Here is a 22,115-nt window from a genome sequence, read left to right on the forward strand (position 1 = left end):
ATTGAATATAAAAAATCAATAAGTACCATTTTATAAACAAGAGGTAACAAAATTTCTTCTTAGTCCGAACATGCTTGTATTCGTGATGCCAGAAAGATGACAGCATTACACCCAAAACTATTGCTGCTACCCACCTTAAAGTATGCCATCGGCTCAGAATCTGAGTCGATTTAGCTATGTCCATCTATCTCTCTGTGCGTAAAGCTTGTGCGCACCCTATAGGTAGCGATTTTCAAGATAATTTGATAAACCTTGGCACATGGCATATGCTTCAATAGAAATTGGAAATGGTTAAAAGCGATCCATTATTTCGGCCAGCTCCATAAAACAATATCTCCCGAATAAAGCTTTTGAGTTCGTAAGGATCAATAATGCCGATTTTTGTAATGATCGGGCTTCATTTGACTCTAGCCACCTTCAGAAGGAGAAAATTCACTTTTAAACACTAAATTCCTCTACCAAAATTTATAAGAATAGGCCCATATTTACCCTTACTCCCACATAAGAGCTCACTTGTAGAAAAATCTCTTTTTGTCAACAAAAAGTAAAAAAATATTCTGGAATTAAGATAAATTAAATGCATTATTATTTAAAAAATGGTCGGCCATGCCCGACTAAACATTCAAACTTGTTATATATTGAAAATTTTTAATATTTTTACAATTATAGAGTAAAGTTCATTACGATGACAAAGAAAACAAAACAAAATGTTTAATATTATTTAAAAGTTTTATTAAACAAAAACCTATTTCTTAAAAAGCCGCATAATGGTTCGAAGTTTGAATATATCTGGCGATTATTTAAAAAAAAAAATAGATTTTAAATGCATATTCGGGCATATTAGGCCAATATCAAAATTTTACTAAAAAATTTTTAAACGTTAAGTTAGGTTTAACGTTTTAAACGTGTTAAAAACCTAAGAATATCGCCAGATATTATAAATCGTACTATATATCCGTAACTTTAGCTTATTTCATAAAACTAATATCAAACAAATTCAAAATCTATAACTTATTAATTAGTTAATATACTGAAAATACATGCATATTTTTATAATTAATTAAAATAACAATATTTTAATAATTATTTAAAATAAGATTTATAATGCTTAAAGTTTTCTAAAACTTGCTTAAAATTATCTATCGGTTTTAGTTACATCTTAAAATAAGCCTGATTTATATAATTGACTTTTATATGCCTTAAAAATTAAATAATTAAAAAATAATTGAAATAAAAAAACGTGAATATCAATTGATCACAAAATAAAATTTTATAATATAATAATAAATTTGGTAACAAAATAATAAATATTTGCTTGAAATATTAAAAGCGAGAGTTAAATTTTGGTCATGTTAAGTTATTTTATTAGTTGTCACAACATAACTTTTGTAGGATCAAACAAATATCACTTAACTTTCGCTTTATTTCTCTTTTATGTGGTAGTAATTGTTACAATTATAAAAATATATAGATTTATTTTGAATTTATTTTGAATATCAATGGATCACATTTCGTTAAACTCGATCACAATTATTATATAGAACCATTCTAATAATATTTTGAACCATATCTAGGTTTCTCTTTAAAAACTATTGTACAAAAAAAATAAACCAACAAAATTCTTAATATTATAGTAGTGCCTAATTATAAAAAAGGGTAATTATTAAATAACAAATTCATATATGAATATTTTCAAAAAATATCGTATAAACAATTTTAACAAACTTTGTTAATCATATTAACTAGTTGTTTGTACAAAATACAATCACGACTGCGGGGTTTACAAATTTCACGATGATCCAATCGTATGCCGCAGACATCACCAAAGCCGGGATCTAAAAAAATAAAATAAATCTTTTTAATAGGTCTCTTGTAGGAAATAATATACTAGACGAAAACTGCCTCTTATAGGGGACAATTTACGAAAAACGAAAAATGACTCTTACAGGAGACGGTTTTTTTATACAAAAACTGTCTCTTATGGGAGATAATTTTCTTTTATTTTATGAAACGTTTATAAAACAAAATTTTGTTTGATTATGATTATTCAATTATTACCTGCAGAATCTACACCTACAATACGCATATACAGTACCGACATTAAGGTCAAGGCTGTTTCGACGAAACTAAATACCTCAATCTTTAAATGGCCCAAATGATATAGACCAGCAAAACGACGATGTAAATCCACCAGATATTTATTATCTATAAATATTAAAATCAACAATGATTAATTATTTATTTAACTTAATTAAAAATATTATTCAATTAAAACTTACTTTTTTCAATATCAATCAACTCTACAGATCTTAATAAAAGTGGTGCCTTGATTGAAGCCAAATGTGAGCCACGATGAGGTACAGAATAGAAAAAATACGCCTCTAGCCGAACGCCAAAATGGTGCCGCTGCTGGTCGACCACTCTCCCAAGCGTCCACAATATTTGCTTTATAAATAGACCACCTTTCGAATGACCCACCCATATAATGGGATGACCATAGCCAACACGTTGCTTGATCAACAGTTCAGTCATTTCTCTGGCACGTTGTATTAAATTTGAACGTGGTTCTTTCTTTTTCCACAGCGGTCGCCATAAATGCTGATCTGTGGTATAGTTTAAGGCAATCACACGCACTCCCGGACAATCTATAGGCAGCCAATCTCCCGGCCAGCAGCGAGAATAGTTTGGATCATTGGGTGAAGGTTTTGCAGATTTAACTTTTATAGTTTGTTCTTTATTATCATTGGTATTGTTGCTGTTTTGTTGGATTCCTTGTCGCTTGATTTGTTATTGTCATCTTGACGTTTCGAATCATGTTCAGCTTGTAGTAGGCGACCATTGTCATGCATACGCAAGCGGAAGGTAGGAAAACTGTATTCGATGCCATCGCATATTTGAAGATCTTTGGGTTCGCCGCATATATAGGAATAACTGGAAGTGAAGAAGGAATATAATTTAAAGGAGATCTTTAAACAGTTGTCTAAAAATAGCTTTACTGATCTGTATGATCAGTGATATAATGTTAATAAAGGTTCGCCTTTCTCGTCTATCTCCAGAAAATCTATCAGATTGTAGCTACTAAGTATCTCGGATCCATACCCTCTCTATATTTTAATAAAAATATCATTGTTATATAACGATAATTTCTATCAAACTCTTTAGGTATGGTCAATTGGTCTGTCAGTTCGACATTATTTAAAATCTCACCTTTCTGTCTAAATAAAACTTCTACAATACCGATCTACTGATAGTAACTGATCGTGATAATCAGTCTTCTCAAGTTCAAGTGTAAAATATCAGGGAAATATCACAAATCTTAGATATTTCGGAGTGTTGTTGATTTAAAATTAACTAGAACTTCAGTTTCTCATCTTATTGCGACAACTTCAGATCAGATAATCTTGACTTCAGTTCAGGAGTCCAAGTTCTGCCCCATTATGTTCTTCTTGTGACTTCTGCAAATATCTATTAAGAAAAAGCAACTGTATTGTACTACTTTCACAATCTTTTGATGTTTATCTCTCATAAATCGGTGTCGAGTGACCTAGATTTCGTTTGCAATTGTAGAAGATTAACGTTTTCATCGTTAACATGATCGACAATTTAAATTATTTCTTTATAAACCGTTCACTATTGACGCTCTCATTGAAAACCTAACAATTCCCATCGATCCCGAAATAATTTAACATTTTGGGATCGTAGAAGCCCGAATCAACAAGAACTTTTCAATTTTAGATTGTTTAACAATAAAAAGTTTACATTTAAAAAATAAATACTCACTTATTATCATCAGCTTCGTCGATCGAATCTCTTTCATGCGAATGCCGATGATGGACATCGGCATGAGCAAATCTCGCTCTTTTCTTATGATGCGGGGGATGTACGGCACTTGTACGAGAATGTCTTGGACGCTTTGGTGGTCGCACTGGTGGCTTAGGAGGTCGCTGAAACTCAACAGGTCTTCTTTCATTCTCCCACAAACCCTGTTTCCAAGTATTCACCAAAGAACCATGAAGACCATGTATAAAAACTATATCGGCACGTATCGGTTCACCCGCTGGAGGTTCGGCTAAAATATTAAGCGTACAACATTTTGTGGCTACATATTCCTCAATGGATGATAGTTTTTTGACGTTATTTGGAAAATTAGGCAATGAATAGCGCGGTTCTGGGGAGAAGGGGGAAAATAAGGGTGCCGTTGAGTTGGGGGAAGAAGGTGGCGTTAAAGCGTCTGGACCATTTGGTAGGGTGGGTGAATCCGGTAAACTTTCTATGCCATCACGAGATTTGCGTATTTTAGTAATTTTAGTATAGGCTCAATACGATGGGATACTGGAAAAACGTATTTAACAAAGCGTATTTTTATATTTAAACCTTAGACGTTAAAAAAAGGGATCTCATACCTTGTACAGAGGATAAATTCAGGGATATGGTATTAGCAGCAAAAGCAAATAGATTAGTTAAAGCCTGACGGCTGGAAGCAATACTACGTATAACTTTAAAAAGCGCACATCCCTTATACCCTTAATACCTTGGACCACACCATTGGCCAGAGGAAATATTAAGCGCAAAATAACGCCAAATGCCACACGCATACTTTTATTTTCTTTCCTAAAAATTTCCAAATTCCCAATGTAAAATTTCCAATCAATAAAGAAATCCATTTTCAAAATTCTCTTTACTCACACTTGCATTATTTTATCTTTCTCTGCGGCTTTCACCAATTCCGTTACGGTTTGTTCTTCCTCCTTGCTATCGATTTCAATATCATTCAGATACAATTTCGATAGACCACAATCTTCTTCAGAATAATTAGGAATTTCTTCGTCTTCAGTTCGTTTTTTATTCGCTGTCACACCTTCATAATCTTCACTCTCATTTGTACTGTCGTAGAATATTTCATTTTCTCTATCACTTTCATTTTCAAATGCATTTTGTATATCTTCGCCATTATCGGTTTCTTCGTCTTCGCTGCAGCAACTCATTAGTGAAGAATCACAACCAGAACTCTCTGCTTTCTTCAGCGGTGATCTATCCGTTGTCGTTGCATTATTTTGTTGATCTCTACTTGCAATTGTTTTTGCTGCTGCTGACTTTGTTATTGTTGTACTACAGGAACTATTACTATTCTCATCACTGAAACCCATTGTTGCTGTTGTTGTTGGATTGAAATTAGTATCATTGATGATGTTATCACAGTTATTCTTTATTATTGTATCATTTGTCAGCTTTTTGGTTTCCATTTGCTTTGAAAATTATTTGATTTATTTTTAGTTTAACACATGATTTGTTGGGTTTAAAGTGGGGTGTGTTTTAATTTTCTAAAAAAGAAAAAATTTATGTAATTTAATAACTTATATAGTACTAGCGTACAATGGGTGCTTCGCCACCCTTATCGATGTTAAATTAAACCGAAATTTTTATTATTCATAAACATTTATTTAAGGTTTATAAGACAAATTTTGTATAAGATTCGTTTTATAAACCTTTGACAAATGTTTATAAATACGACCCTAAAAGTATAAGGGCCTAACTCATAAGAATTTATCAAAGGTTTATAAGATATTTTTTCATAAAAATTGGTTCTATTATCTATCTATCTATCTATCTATCTATCTATCTATCTATCTATCTATCTATCTATCTATCTATCTATCTATCTATCTATCTATCTATCTATCTATCTATCTATCTATCTATCTATCTATCTATCTATCTATCTATCTATCTATCTATCTATCTATCTATCTATCTATCTATCTATCTATCTATCTATCTATCTATCTATCTATCTATCTATCTATCTATCTATCTATCTATCTATCTATCTATCTATCTATCTATCTATCTATCTATCTATCTATCTATCTATCTATCTATCTATCTATCTATCTATCTATCTATCTATCTATCTATCTATCTATCTATCTATCTATCTATCTATCTATCTATCTATCTATCTATCTATCTATCTATCTATCTATCTATCTATCTATCTATCTATCTATCTATCTATCTATCTATCTATCTATCTATCTATCTATCTATCTATCTATCTATCTATCTATCTATCTATCTATCTATCTATCTATCTATCTATCTATCTATCTATCTATCTATCTATCTATCTATCTATCTATCTATCTATCTATCTATCTATCTATCTATCTATCTATCTATCTATCTATCTATCTATCTATCTATCTATCTACCTATCTATCTATCTATCTATCTATCTATCTATCTATCTATCTATCTATCTATCTATCTATCTATCTATATCTAACAGTTAAGGAATAAAGAAGTTCCGTCATATAAATTCCTAAAAGCTACCTAATTTGAAAAAGTACCACATACATGCCCGATTATTTTTGAATAGGTAATAATTTTAACATTTTTCTTCCAAAAATCGTTTTTCTTAAAAAATACTATAACTTGCATTTCGTCGTTATTTTATATATTTTTACATATTAAAATTTTTAGTAAATATGTACTTAACACAGGGCATATTTTGTTAATATTATTGAGTAATTTTTATTAAATTAAAATTCTGTCATACTTTTTATTAAACTAAGTGCACTAAGTTTTCCAAAACGTCTTAATTGCAATAGTTTTACTGCACTTTTTCCACTTTTTTTAAAATTTATTTTGAAATATTGAAATATATATTTTCTTTGCAAAGTAATTTATTTCAATTTAATTTTAATTCAATTAAAATGTTTATTCAATATAAAATTTCAATAAATAATAAAAAGAACCACTACCACCCACTCGAATGTCGGTCGGCCTGTTAATGAACTTAAACTTTGTGTGATGTAAATTGTCGTAAAAAAAAATTTAAAACAAAAAGCAAAAATAAAAATAAATAAATAAAACAAAAAATAATAAAAATGTAAAAACACGAAAAAAACAACAGAAATGCATTCGCGTGCATGCATGAACAAAATAGAAATCTATGGTCACAAGCCATAATCACTTAAGAATAAATTTACTACATTTATTTGTAATTCATATTACTGTAGCCAAGTTTTCTAAAATGATATGAATGTTTTTTTGAAAGAGATATTTTTTCTCGAAAGTTTGTTTTTCAAGTTAGGTTACTATTGCTTGTTACCACAGAAATATAAATTAGACAATTTAGCGGCAATTAGCAAGAGGAAGAAGAGGGTACGAGCGAAAATGCTTAGAATATTTTGCATAAACAACTTGTAAGAATAATCCACTTAAGCCTTTAGACATTTTATTCTCGTTTTTCTTTTCCTACTTGTAGGTTCAATATGTTATTCTGCTTTTTATGAATGAAAAACAAAAATACGCCATTACTTCCCAGCAAAAACTCGGTCATGTCGTGTACTTATACAACCACGTATTTTTTAATGTCTACTACTTATTGCATTACATTTAAGTATTTTTATAATGACTCATACGTATATAATCAGTAAGTACTTTACTTTAAATTTTGCCGTACTTTTTTAATTCCCTTTTGTAAGCGGTAAGTGGTAAGTTATTGCCTTCAATATCATCACTGTGTTAAAATAATGCGTTAAAAAGCGGCTAAATGTAAGTTTTTGCTGGTTTATAACATGAACAAAATTACACCGATACCTACAGTATGCCAATAAAGTTCTTTAAACAAAATTATTGGTCTGGTCTCTTGAAAAATAACTAAATGTTTTACAGGAAAAGAGTTAAGAAAGTGGCCGAAAGGGTTAGAAAAGATGTTGAACGTTAAGGTGATTTTTTAAAAGATCAAAAGTAGCCAGATTTTTGATGGGTATAAAAATGAATTTTATTATTATCGCCAAACTTTTTCATCATACTGTATACTACATATTTTGGGCAAAACAACCACTGTTGTAATTTGTAAAAAATGTAAACTGTAAACAAACAATTTAAAAAAAAAAACAGATTTAAAAAAAACTAAAATAAAAACGCAATATGTCTAGAATTCCATAGTAGGCATTGTAACAAAGAAAGTACTATTATATGGAAAAAAATAAATTAAATAAAAATAAAGAAATAATCTCCTTATATATGTAACAGAAATTTATTTATAGTAAATTTGTCGTAAATAAAAGGAAAACAGTCATCATAAAGAAAAAACCGAAAAGGTTAAAAAAAAAATACAACAAGTGTGATGAGAACAGACAATGGCGATAAAATAAAAAGTCTTATTATAGAGTATATATTTATCAATTCAATTAACAAAAGTCTCCTTTATTATAGTTATTAAATGACTAAAACTTTTTGTTATCATTAACTGTAATTTGAATACAAAGATTATATATTTTTAGATTCAATAAACTAATGGGCAAATTTTTATACATATATGCCCTACATTGTAATTGGCTGTAGTTTATAATGCTATATCCGACTATCGAGAGTCCTAAATAATTTGAAACGATCTCATCAGAAGTTCTTCATTAAATATATGAATCACTTTCATTAGTATAATGAGCAAGTTCGTTTACAGAATGAAATTTTTCATTCTTTTTTACATGTTTTAAATGTGAATGAATATGTTTCATAAATGTAATGAATAAGTTTCATAAATGTAATGAACATTTTTCATATATGTTATGAAAATTTTTCATATATACAATGAAACAAACTTGTTTATAGCAATTTTAAAGCCATTCATTGGAAAAAATGAAGATCATTTTCATTGGAAAAAATAAGTTCTTTTTAAGATCTATATATTTAATTCTGAAACTCAGTTTGAGACCAACAAGTTAGAATGTGGGCGGCCAGGAGCTGATTTCATTTCATTAATTTTGTTTTTTTTATTAAAAATTTTTTATTTTTCTATAAGTCTATATTAATATAATAACATACACTGGCAATAAGTAAATTTAAATTGATTTCCGAAAATCGGAATTTCAATATTATGGACCCACACTTTCGGAATTAAGTATCCCCACTATATAGAGGAGTGTGTAATGGATTTGTGCTGATGTTTGTAATGCACTAAAATATTGGTCGTATACAGATCTTAAAGTATACCGAACAACTAAAAATCTCTTGCTGAGTCGATTAAATGATGTCTGTCCGTCTGACCGTCCGTGTCACACGGAACATGTGTCCATGTAAACAATGTTATCAAAGTACAGGTGCCAATTTTCAATATATTTTGATAAAATAATATTTTTTTATTGAAATAGTCTATTTCTTGTTCTTTAAAAAATAGTACTTTATTTAAGTACTTTTGTTAACAACAGGTAAACGAAGCTTAAAAATTAACTAATTAAATTAGTGTTATATTATTACAATTTTAGATTTCCAAATTATATATACATACTACATACACTAATTTTAAAAATGTGTACATTAAAAATTCCCATTTTTTTTTAATATTCCAATTTAATTTTTTCATAATATTCACCATTTAAATTGTAATCAGTGGTCAAATTAATTGAACAAAATTGTTATAGAAAATTTTAGAAAATTTCTTTATTATAAAATCTATTAAAATGGCCAAACACAATAAAGTCAATTTAAATTGTCTCCATTTATTAATTTAGAAATCACTCACACATACAAAAACTGTGATTTTATATTTATTTGCACAAATAGAACTCTCTATACATATTTATACAAAGAATATTTATTTCAAATACATAATTTACCTTTTACTTATTTGTATACAAATGAAAAAAGACACTTGTTACTTAAATAAAAAAATATATCTATAATAAAAGCTTTAATAATTTTACTGCAATTACTGTTACCGACTGCCGGCGAGTACATTTATTTAAAATTTCTATGCATCGATCGTTTAAAAACTCAACAAAAAATTGATTGACAATTGAGACAATTCATATTTAGAATAAATAATTTACACATTTGCCTTAATTGTTTTATATAATATTGCAAGTAGAAATTTATAATTCAATTTGTATTATTTTAGTAATAGTGCTAAATTTATGGAAAAAAAATTCACAAATTCATTTTTTTATATTAAATATTTCATTTTATTTTGCATGTAAGTGACAACAAGAAGAGCTTGCGTAGTTGTAGAAAATCGCGGCTAAACTAATTTAATGTAAGTTCTAAAAGATTTGAAAAAGTACATACTGCAAGTTGGCATATAATAGTATAAATAGTAAAAGTACAGTAAGTGCTAAAAGAAAACGTACAAGGTTTTAATCAATTAGAACTTGACCATAAAATAACTGAACTGGAACTGAACTAGAACTGAACTAGAACTGAACTAGAACTGAACTAGAACTGAACTAGAACTAACTAGAACTAACTAGACTGAACTAGAACTGAACTAGAAACCTGAACTAGAACTGAACTAGAACTGAACTAGAACTGAACTAGAACTGAACTAGAACTGAACTAGAACTGAACTAGAACTGAACTAGAACTGAACTAGAACTGAACTAGAACTGAACTAGAACTGAACTAGAACTGAACTAGAACTGAACTAGAACTGACTAGAACTAACTGAAACTGAACTAGAACTGAACTAGAACTGAACTAGAACTGAACTGAACTGAACTAGAACTGAACTAGAACTGAACTAGAACTGAACTAGAACTGAACTAGAACTGAACTAGAACTGAACTAGAACTGACCTAGAACTGAACTAGAACTGACTAGAACTGAACTAGAACTGAACTAGAACTGAACTAGAACTGAACTAGAACTGAACTAGAACTGAACTAGAACTGAACTAGAACTGAACTAGAACTGAACTAGAACTGAACTAGAACTGAACTAGAACTGAACTAGAACTGAACTAGAACTGAACTAGAACTGAACTAGAACTGAACTAGAACTGAACTAGAACTGAACTAGAACTGAACTAGAACTGAACTAGAACTGAACTAGAACTGAACTAGAACTGAACTAGAACTGAACTAGAACTGAATTAGAACTGAATTAGAACTGAACTAGAATTGAACTAGAACTGAACTAGAACTGAACTAGAACTGAACTAGAACTGTACTAGAACTGAACTAGAACTGAACTAGAACTGAACTAGAACTGAACTAGAACTGAACTAGAACTGAACTAGAACTGAACTAGAACTGAACTAGAACTGAACTAGAACTGAACTAGAACTGAACTAGAACTGAACTAGAACTGAACTAGAACTGAACTAGAACTGAACTAGAACTGAACTAGAACTGAACTAGAACTGAACTAGAACTGACTAGAACTGAACTAGAACTGAACTAGAACTGAACTACAACTGAACTAGAACTGAACTAGAACTGAACTAGAACTGACTAGAACTGACTAGAACTGAACTAGAACTGAACTAGAACTGACTAGAACTGAACTAGAACTGAACTAGAACTGAACTAGAACTGAACTAGAACTGAACTAGAACTGAACTAGAACTGAACTAGAACTGACTAGAACTGAACGAGAAATGAACTAGAACTGAAACTAGAACTGAACTAGAACTGAACTAGAACTGAACTAGAAACTGAACTAGAACTGAACTAGAACTGAACTAGAACTGAACTAGAACTGAACTAGAACTGAACTAGAACTGAACTAGAACTGAACTAGAACTGAACGAGAACTGAACTAGAACTGAACTAGAACTGAACTAGACTGAACTAGAACTGAACTAGAACTGAACTAGAACTGAACTAGAACTGAACTAGAACTGAACTAGAACTGAACTAGAACTGAACTAGAACTGAACTTAGAACTGAACTAGAACTGAACTAGAACTGAACTAGAACTGAACTAGAACTGAACTAGAACTGAACTAGAACTGAACTAGAACTGAACTAGAACTGAACTAGAACTGAACTAGAACTGAACTAGAAACTGAACTAGAACTGAACTAGAACTGAACTAGAACTGAACTAGAACTGAACTAGAACTGAACTAGAACTGAACTAGAACTGAACTAGAACTGAACTAGAACTGAACTAGAACTGAACTAGAACTGAACTAGAACTGAACTAGAACTGAACTAGAACTGAACTAGAACTGAACTAGAACTGAACTAGAACTGAACTAGAACTGAACTAGAACTGAACTAGAACTGAACTAGAACTGAACTAGAACTGAACTAGAATTGAACTAGAACTGAACTAGAACTGAACTAGATCTGAAATAAATGTTAAAATGATTTCGGAAATCATTTTAATTTATTCATTCCATGTGAAAGGTCACCATGAACGACAACTACATATACGTTTTTATTTATTGTAACTACTAAAAAAAATTCCTTTCGTTTATAGTGGTGAAGGGTATAAAAGATAATAAGAATTATGAATCAGTATACCTTTGTGACATTTGAATTCCTTTGTTTGTCCTTAAAAAATTTTTAATAAATTCACAAAGTATTATTGATTTTAATTTTTCGCAAGTTTCTTTGCGTATGTGACAATTAATATTTTCCCTTTAGGGGCCTATAATATAATACATACATAAGTAATAGAATAATGTATAAATATCGCATTTATAAATACATACATAAGTACGTACAAACATACCTATCAATGTATAATATTAACGATAGTTAAACGTGCAATAGACTAGCTTTAGTATCAAACAACTGTTAGTCACTGTTTATAGATGCATGTGTATGTAAATATAAGGAATATGACGATTTAACTTATCATTTGCATCACAACTACGTTAATATCAATACCGTCTTGACTATATTTAAGGCAACAAAGTGGCTGCTAGTCAACCTCATAAAATTGTACTTGTTTATACTCAATCGTATCTTTATAGTAAACTGAGTACTATGTTTTACTGATTGTACGTACAATTAAAGGGTGCTACAAGTGGTGGTATAAAAGTAAACAAATATTAATACTCTCATTTAAGCATTATCTAAATTTAATAGTTTTGCACATTTAATTTATATTCTAAAACTGTACTCTCACATTTGAACCACCCGTTATAACATTCATTCAAACATATAATTACAATCAAATGATTATAATATTAAAATAAATTGAATGCATTCAGAAACACATTCATATATGTAAATGTTGATTAAGGCGTTTGAATTTATCAATTAATGCATTTTATAAAAGAAAATTACTTTTTCAATCAGTCTAATAATGTATGAATTCAAAAAAAGTATATGCTTTATAATTACCAGTTAGAAACTATTTTTAAATTTAGAATTCAACTAGAATTGGATTATAACTAAACTATAACTGAACTATACATAAACTGGAATTGTACAGAACTAGAACTAGAACTGAACTGAACTGAATTAGAACTGAATTAGAACTGAACTAGAACTGAACTAGAACTGAACTAGAACTGAACTAGAACTGAACTAGAACTGAACTAGAACTGAACTAGAACTGAACTAGAACTGAACTAGAACTGAACTAGAACTGAACTAGAACTGAACTAGAACTGAACTAGAACTGAACTAGAACTGAACTAGAACTGAACGAGAACTGAACTAGAACTGAACTAGAACTGAACTAGAACTGAAACTAGAACTGAACTAGAACTGAACTAGAACTGAACTAGAACTGAACTAGAACTGAACTAGAACTGAACTAGAACTGAACTAGAACTGAACTAGAACTGGACTAGAACTGAACTAGAACTGAACTAGAACTGAACTAGAACTGAACTAGAACTGAACTAGAACTGAACTAGAACTGAACTAGAACTGAACTAGAACTGAACTAGAACTGAACTAGAACTGAACTAGAACTGAACTAGAACTGAACTAGAACTGAACTAGGAACTGACTAGAACTACTAGAACTGAACTAGAACTGAACTAGAACTGAACTAGAACTGAACTTAGAACTGAACTAGAACTGAACTAGAACTGAACTAGAACTGAACTAGAACTGAACTAGAACTGAACTAGAACTGAACTAGAACTGAACTAGAACTGAACTAGAACTGAACTAGAACTGAACTAGAACTGAACTAGAACTGAACTAGAACTGAACTAGAACTGAACTAGAACTGAACTAGAACTGAACTAGAACTGAACTAGAACTGAACTAGAACTGAACTAGAACTGAACTAGAACTGAACTAGAACTGAACTAGAACTGAACTAGAACTGAACTAGAACTGAACTAGAACTGAACTAGAACTGAACTAGAACTGAACTAGAACTGAACTAGAACTGAACTAGAACTGAACTAGAACTGAACTAGAACTGAACTAGAACTGAACTAGAACTGAACTAGAACTGAACTAGAACTGAACTAGAACTGAACTAGAACTGAACTAGAACTGAACTAGAACTGAACTAGAACTGAACTAGAACTGAACTGAACTAGAACTGAACTAGAACTGAACTAGAACTGAACTAGAACTGAACTAGACTGAACTAGAACTGAACTAGAACTGAACTAGAACTGAACTAGAACTGAACTAGAACTGAACTAGAACTGAACTAGAACTGAACTAGAACTGAACTAGAACTGAACTAGAACTGAACTAGAACTGAACTAGAACTGAACTAGAACTGAACTAGAACTGAACTAGAACTGAACTAGAACTGAACTAGAACTGAACTAGAACTGAACTAGAACTGAACTAGAACTGAACTGAACTAGAACTGAACTAGAACTGAACTAGAACTGAACTAGAACTGAACTAGAACTGAACTAGAACTGAACTAGAACTGAACTAGAACTGAACTAGAACTGAACTAGAACTGAACTAGAACTGAACTAGAACTGAACTAGAACTGAACTAGAATTGAACTAGAACTGAACTAGAACTGAACTAGAACTGAACTAGAACTGAACTAGAACTGAACTAGAACAGAACTGAACTAGAACAGAACTGAACTAGAACAGAACTGAACTAGAACTGAACTAGAACTGAACTAGAACTGAACTAGAACTGAACTAGAACTGAACTAGAACTGAACTAGAACTGAACTAGAACTGAACTAGAACTGAACTAGAACTGAACTAGAACTGAACTAGAACTGAACTAGAACTGAACTAGAACTGAACTAGAACTGAACTAGAACTGAACTAGAACTGAACTAGAACTGAACTAGAACTGAACTAGAACTGAACTAGAACTGAACTAGAACTGAACTAGAACTGAACTAGAACTGAACTAGAACTGAACTAGAACTGAACTAGAACTGAACTAGAACTGAACTAGAACTGAACTAGAACTGAACTAGAACTGAACTAGAACTGAACTAGAACTGAACTAGAACTGAACTAGAACTGAACTAGAACTGAACTAGAACTGAACTAGAACTGAACTAGAACTGAACAAGAACTGAACTAGAACTGAACTAGAACTGAACTAGAACTGAACTAGAACTGAACTAGAACTGAACTAGAACTGAACTAGACTGAACTAGAACTGAACTAGAACTGAAACTAGAACTGAACTAGAACTGAACTAGAACTGAACTAGAACTGAACTAGAACTGAACTAGAACTGAACTAGAACTGAACTAGAACTGAACTAGAACTGAACTAGAACTGAACTAGAACTGAACTAGAACTGAACTAGAACTGAACTAGAACTGAACTAGAACTGAACTAGAACTGAACTAGAACTGAACTAGAACTGAACTAGAACTGAACTAGAACTGAACTAGAACTGAACTAGAACTGAACTAGAACTGAACTAGAACTGAACTAGAACTGAACTAGAACTGAACTAGAACTGAACTAGAACTGAACTAGAACTGAACTAGGACTGAACTAGAACTTAACTACAACTGAACTAGAACTGAACAAGAATTTAACTAGAACTAAACTAGATTTTAATCTACATTTTCATAAAATTTTTATAATTTTTTTAATATATTTCTTGTTTTTGTCCCACTGTTTAGTAACGCTTTCAATATTACAACCAACACAAAAAAAAAAAAAAAACAAACCCTTAAATACCTGTTGCCCATACTGAGTAGTCAAGATATTTAGCAAGTGGTCTTTGTTTTAACAAATCTAGGCACTTTGTAAATAAATATTTATCTTATAAATATGTGTAAATATTGAAAATATGTATGTATGTACATACGAGTATGTCTGTTTTATTCAATATATTATTCCGACTATGCATTATTCACACTTGAAATCAATAGCCAACAATCAGTATGATATTTATAAATCTTTTGCAATTGTCTATTGCAATAATTGTGAACAACAGTTTCAATTAATATATGATTTTAAATCGATATATTTATAACATACATAAGTAATATACAATTAAACAAATTTTCGTAGTTCAATAAATTTTCAACCGGCATCCCGATATCCAAAGATGTCTATTTAATAAAATGTTTTTATTTACGACTGCATTGTTAATAGTTTATTTGGATGATACTTTCGAATTGAAAACCCCGGCATGTTATTCTAAAGTAAGATTTTAGAATATATCAGAGCAATATTTTGAAATTATTATTTTTCTTTAATATAAATAATGATTTTTTCTTTGAGTAGTGTACTTATGTATCGATCATTATGTTTTTAGTCATATTTTGTTTTAAGTTACACTTTATTAAAATTCCATTCAATTTGGACTTTGTAATTTGGTGGATTGCAAAAGTTTGAAACCTGTTTAAAATGCATTTGATTTATAAATAGACGAAGAATTTATTTGGCATCCAACACGTTGAGTGTTAACAATTAATTTAAGTGCATGAACACTTTTAAAATTTTGTATAGTATGTCTGTGGAAATGTTGTTTAATTAATTTAAAATGTTTTAATTTAGACAGAACTTTTTTATATGTAATTAATTAAACAGAAAACTTTAATTAATTATATTAATAAAAAAAATAGCCGGGTATGCCCAAACATATTATTTGTTTGGCGTTCTTCAACACTCGGTCACTAGATCACTTTTTTTTGCGCAATTAGAATTAGAGCAACATTTTTAAGTCCTTGGAACTAAATTTTAATTTTTTTATTTTTCATCATTTATTTATAAAAATACATAAACAATTGAAAAGGCCTTTCTCTAAAGTTCCATTTTAAAATGAATTAAATCTGTAACTTTTTTAAAATTTGTTTAATAAAACTTAATTGAAAGTCGTATGTCGTTGACACGTGATCGTTATAAATTATTGCAATGCAGCCAAAACCAATGTATGCCGCATGATTCGAGACTTTTTTATTAAACATAATAGAATAGTTGATTTTTATATATTTTTATTTTTTTATTTAATAAAATAAAAATAAATTAAATGTAAATTAAATATAATTGAGATAGAAGCTGCAGCATATGCAAGAGAATGTATGCAAATCAGATCACTGCAAGTACAAACATTAGGTTTGTTCTGAACAGAGGTGTAGGTTTATTACAAATTCTTAAAATCTAACATTTCTACATACAAATTAATCCAACTGAACTTGATTTTTCTAAAAAATGCTGATCTTGATTATTGTTAATACAGACCAAGCAAAAACTTACATTGAAAAATAATGCGTTAAAAAGTTAAAAAAATCCGCTTTTCACTATCATTTTAACACGGTGATGACATTGGAGACAAGTACTTAGTCGTGTACTTAAAAGTAATGCTAACGGTATATAGTAGTCAGAAAAAAGTAAGTAGTCGCGTAAGTACAAGTCATTACCCAGTTTTAGCTGTTGTATCATGAAACTGTTTAAATTTTTTATTGCTTTAACTCCATGATACCATCCTAATGACAATAATTTTTCCATCTTGAATATGTTATAAATTATTTTAATAAAAATGGAACAATTTACTATTATTTTGATTTAAAAGCTTTTTATATTTTTGTACTTAAAGTAAATATAAAAATTTCTTATCTGTTACCTCTTCGATTTTTTGTTATTTATATTCCTCATTTGTGTTAATACCCCTTTATTTGGCATTATACTATTTTTTCCACTATAGTAATTTTCCTTATCTCAAGTTTTTTTAAGACTATAAATTTTTCAGGTTCAAGTTGTTTTGATTAGATCAGGTCAGTATGGCAATGATTAGTTGAGAGATGTAATTAATTGATAAAAGTTCATTGATATCACCAGCTGCAAACAGGGGGCCGTTAATAGGTTTTTTATTTAAAAACAGATTTTTAATTGATTTTATTACATGCAGAAACTGTCCAAAAGCATTTTTTTGGAATTAAAAGTTGTGTTTATGTTTGGATTAAGATATTTCGAAGGAGATACAATAGAGATTAACGCTTGTATTTATAAAAAAATTTTATTTTGCTTTTAATGCACTCAATAGTTAAAGCACACTTTAGCCTTAAAAACCATTAATAAAATTGTGATATTCATAAACAAATAATAAACGTATATTAGCTATTGTGCTGATTTATGTTTAAGTTGGCAGCACTGTACAATATGGCCGTCATTTTATGTGTTAGTGTTGCGTACAATTAGGATAAAATATTCGTTGATTCGGTTTTCTTAATTTCATATTTTGTTCATAATAGATTTTTGACAATAAAAACAAACTTTTAAGAAAAATAAATATATATATGGCTTTTATAAATGTCTATTTAGTTCAGATGTATAAATATAACATATAATTTCTAATTATTATTAAAAGTATCCGAATAACGGATATTTTGCGACAAAATATACATCACTATGACACATTTTCTTATTTTTACTTTTTTCCTTGTAATTTTTGATAAATTTTTGCAAATATTGATAAATTTCTTTGATATTTGACTAATTTTAATGCCGGCGAATATATTTTGCATTAGTATAACACTAATCAATATAATTTACATGGTTAATTACTTTATGGCATTATATTTCACCAACAAACTTTGAAAAAGCCAAATCAAATGATTTTGTCCATCATTTGGTTGACAGACGGGCATTTCCAAATTGCCTAAAAATAGTTCTGGACAATTGGAATATTGTCAAATATTCATGCATTAATCCAATAATGCCTAGATTTGAGTTTTTTCCTCAAAATATAATCGTTTAAAAATTTTCTGGGATTTTATTTACAAATTTGTAAACGTTAAAATTAGAATTTTTAGATTTTGATTTTAAAAGAAACCATAATTAGTTTTCGCAATCAACCTAAAATTACCGGAAAAATCTTTATCTGAGAAAAAAATTGTTAAAAATCAACTTATTGTTGGCTTAAAGAAGGGTCGAGCCTACAATAAAATTCTTCTAATTGTCAATGGTTTATTGAAGGTGTTTTTAAGCTATTTCACGTTTATAAATACGATTTTCCTGAATTTTGCCTAAAATTGTTTAATAAACCTAAATAAGTTTTTATAAATAAAGCCGTAAACCTTTATTAGACTTTATTAAACCAGATTAGACATTCAGACGTCATAACATATATTATAAGTTATAATGTTCTGGTCTTAAATATGGCTAAAAAGGTGTTTTTTCAAATTCATCAAACGATATCTGAAGTCAGCTCCTATATTTCAAGCCTATAGTCTACTCTATAGTCTATAGTCTAGTCTATAGTCTAGTCTATAGTCTAGTCTATAGTCTAGTCTATAGTCTAGTCTATAGTCTAGTCTATAGTCTAGTCTATAGTCTAGTCTATAGTCTAGTCTATAGTCTAGTCTATAGTCTAGTCTATAGTCTAGTCTATAGTCTAGTCTATAGTCTAGTCGATAGTCTAGTCTATAGTCTAGTCTAGTCTAGTCTAGTCAGTCTATATCTAGTCTATAGTCTAGTCTATAGTCTAGTCTATAGTCTAGTCTATAGTCTAGTCTATAGTCTAGTCTATAGTCTAGTCTATAGTCCTAGTCTATAGTCTAGTCTATAGTCTAGTCTATAGTCTAGTCTATAGTCTAGTCTATAGTCTAGTCTATAGTCTAGTCTATAGTCTAGTCTATAGTCTAGTCTATAGTCTAGTCTATAGTCTAGTCTAGCTAGTCTAGTTCTATAGTCTAGTCTATAGTCTAGTCTATAGTCTAGTCTATAGTCTAGTCTAGTCTAGTCTATAGTCTAGTCTATAGTCTAGTCTATAGTCTAGTCTATAGTCTAGTCTATAGTCTAGTCTATAGTCTAGTCTATAGTCTAGTCTATAGCTAGTCTAGTCTATAGTCTAGTCTATAGTCTAGTCTATAGTCTAGTCTATAGTCTAGTCTATAGTCTAGTCTATAGTCTAGTCTATAGTCTAGTCTATAGTCTAGTCTATAGTCTAGTCTATAGTCTAGTCTATAGTCTAGTCTATAGTCTAGTCTATAGTCTAGTCTATAGTCTAGTCTATAGTCTAGTCTATAGTCTAGTCTATAGTCTAGTCTATAGTCTAGTCTATAGTCTAGTCTATAGTCTAGTCTATAGTCTAGTCTATAGTCTAGTCTATAGTCTAGTCATAGTCTAGTCTATAGTCTATAGTCTAGTCTATAGTCTAGTCTATAGTCTAGTCTATAGTCTAGTCTATAGTCTAGTCTATAGTCTAGTCTATAGTCTAGTCTATAGTCTAGTCTATAGTCTAGTCTATAGTCTAGTCTATAGTCTAGTCTATAGTCTAGTCTATAGTCTAGTCTATAGTCTAGTCTATAGTCTAGTCTATAGTCTAGTCTATAGTCTAGTCTATAGTCTAGTCTATAGTCTAGTCTATAGTCTAGTCTATAGTCTAGTCTATAGTTCTAGTCTATAGTCTAGTCTATAGTCTAGTCTATAGTCTAGTCTATAGTCTAGTCTATAGTCTAGTCTATAGTCTAGTCTATAGTCTAGTCTATAGTCTAGTCTATAGTTAGTCTATAGTCTAGTCTATAGTCTAGTCTATAGTCTAGTCTATAGTCTAGTCTATAGTCTAGTCTATAGTCTAGTCTATAGTCTAGTCTATAGTCTAGTCTATAGTCTAGTCTATAGTCTAGTCTATAGTCTAGTCTATAGTCTAGTCTATAGTCTAGTCTATAGTCTAGTCTATAGTCTAGTCTATAGTCTAGTCTATAGTCTAGTCTATAGTCTAGTCTATAGTCTAGTCTATAGTCTAGTCTATAGTCTAGTCTATAGTCTAGTCTATAGTCTAGTCTATAGTCTAGTCTATAGTCTAGTCTATAGTCTAGTCTATAGTCTAGTCTATAGTCTAGTCTATAGGTCTAGTCTATAGTCTAGTCTATAGTCTAGTCTATAGTCTAGTCTATAGTCTAGTCTATAGTCTAGTCTATAGTCTAGTCTATAGTCTAGTCTATAGTCTAGTCTATAGTCTAGTCTATAGTCTAGTCTATAGTCTAGTCTATAGTCTAGTCTATAGTCTAGTCTATAGCCTAGTCTATAGTCTAGTCTATAGTCTAGTCTATAGTCTAGTCTATATTCTAGTATATAGTCTAGTCTATAGTCTAGTCTATAGTCTAGTCTAGTCTATAGTCTAGTCTAGTCTATAGTCTAGTCTAGTCTAGTTATAGTCTAGTCTAGTCTATAGTCTAGTCTAGTCTATAGTCTATAGTCTAGTCTAGTCTAGTCTAGTCTAGTATCTAGTCTAGTCTAGTCTAGTCTATAGTCTAGTCTAGTCTAGTCTAGTCTAGTCTAGTCTAGTCTATAGTCTAGTCTAGTCTATAGTCTAGTCTAGTCTATAGTCTAGTCTAGTCTATAGTCTAGTCTATAGTCTAGTCTATAGTCTAGTCTATAGTCTAGTCTATAGTCTAGTCTATAGTCTAGTCTATAGTCTAGTCTATAGTCTAGTCTATAGTCTAGTCTATAGTCTAGTCTATAGTCTAGTCTATAGTCTAGTCTATAGTCTAGTCTATAGTCTAGTCTATAGTCTAGTCTATAGTCTAGTCTATAGTCTAGTCTATAGTCTAGTCTATAGTCTAGTCTATAGTCTAGTCTATAGTCTAGTCTATAGTCTAGTCTATAGTCTAGTCTATAGTCTAGTCTATAGTCTAGTCTATAGTCTAGTCTATAGTCTAGTCTATAGTCTAGTCTATAGTCTAGTCTATAGTCTAGTATATAGTCTAGTCTATAGTCTAGTCTATAGTCTAGTCTATAGTCTAGTCTATAGTCTAGTCTAGTCTAGTCTTTAGTCTAGTCTATAGTCTAGTCTATAGTCTAGTCTATAGTCTAGTCTATAGTCTAGTCTATAGTTAGTCTATAGTCTAGTCTATAGTCTAGCTAGTCTATAGTCTAGTCTATAGTCTAGTCTATAGTCTATAGTCTATAGTCTAGTCTATAGTCTAGTCTATAGTCTAGTCTCTAGCTAGTCTATAGTCTAGTCTATAGTCTCGTCTATAGTCTATTCTATAGTCTAGTCTATAGTC

General features: G+C 30.1%; 1 pseudogene; it reads right to left on the bottom strand.

Moving 5' to 3' along the window:
- Nucleotides 1-728: 728 nt before the first annotated feature.
- LOC119609912 overlaps nt 729-22,115 on the bottom strand; it is a 29,995-nt pseudogene continuing 8,608 nt past the window's right edge.

The sequence above is a fragment of the Lucilia sericata genome, unplaced genomic scaffold (assembly GCF_015586225.1).
Source record: "Lucilia sericata isolate MDLA Ls3-8-SP2 unplaced genomic scaffold, ASM1558622v1 Contig001084F_arrow, whole genome shotgun sequence".
Taxonomy (NCBI): Eukaryota; Metazoa; Arthropoda; class Insecta; order Diptera; family Calliphoridae; genus Lucilia; species Lucilia sericata.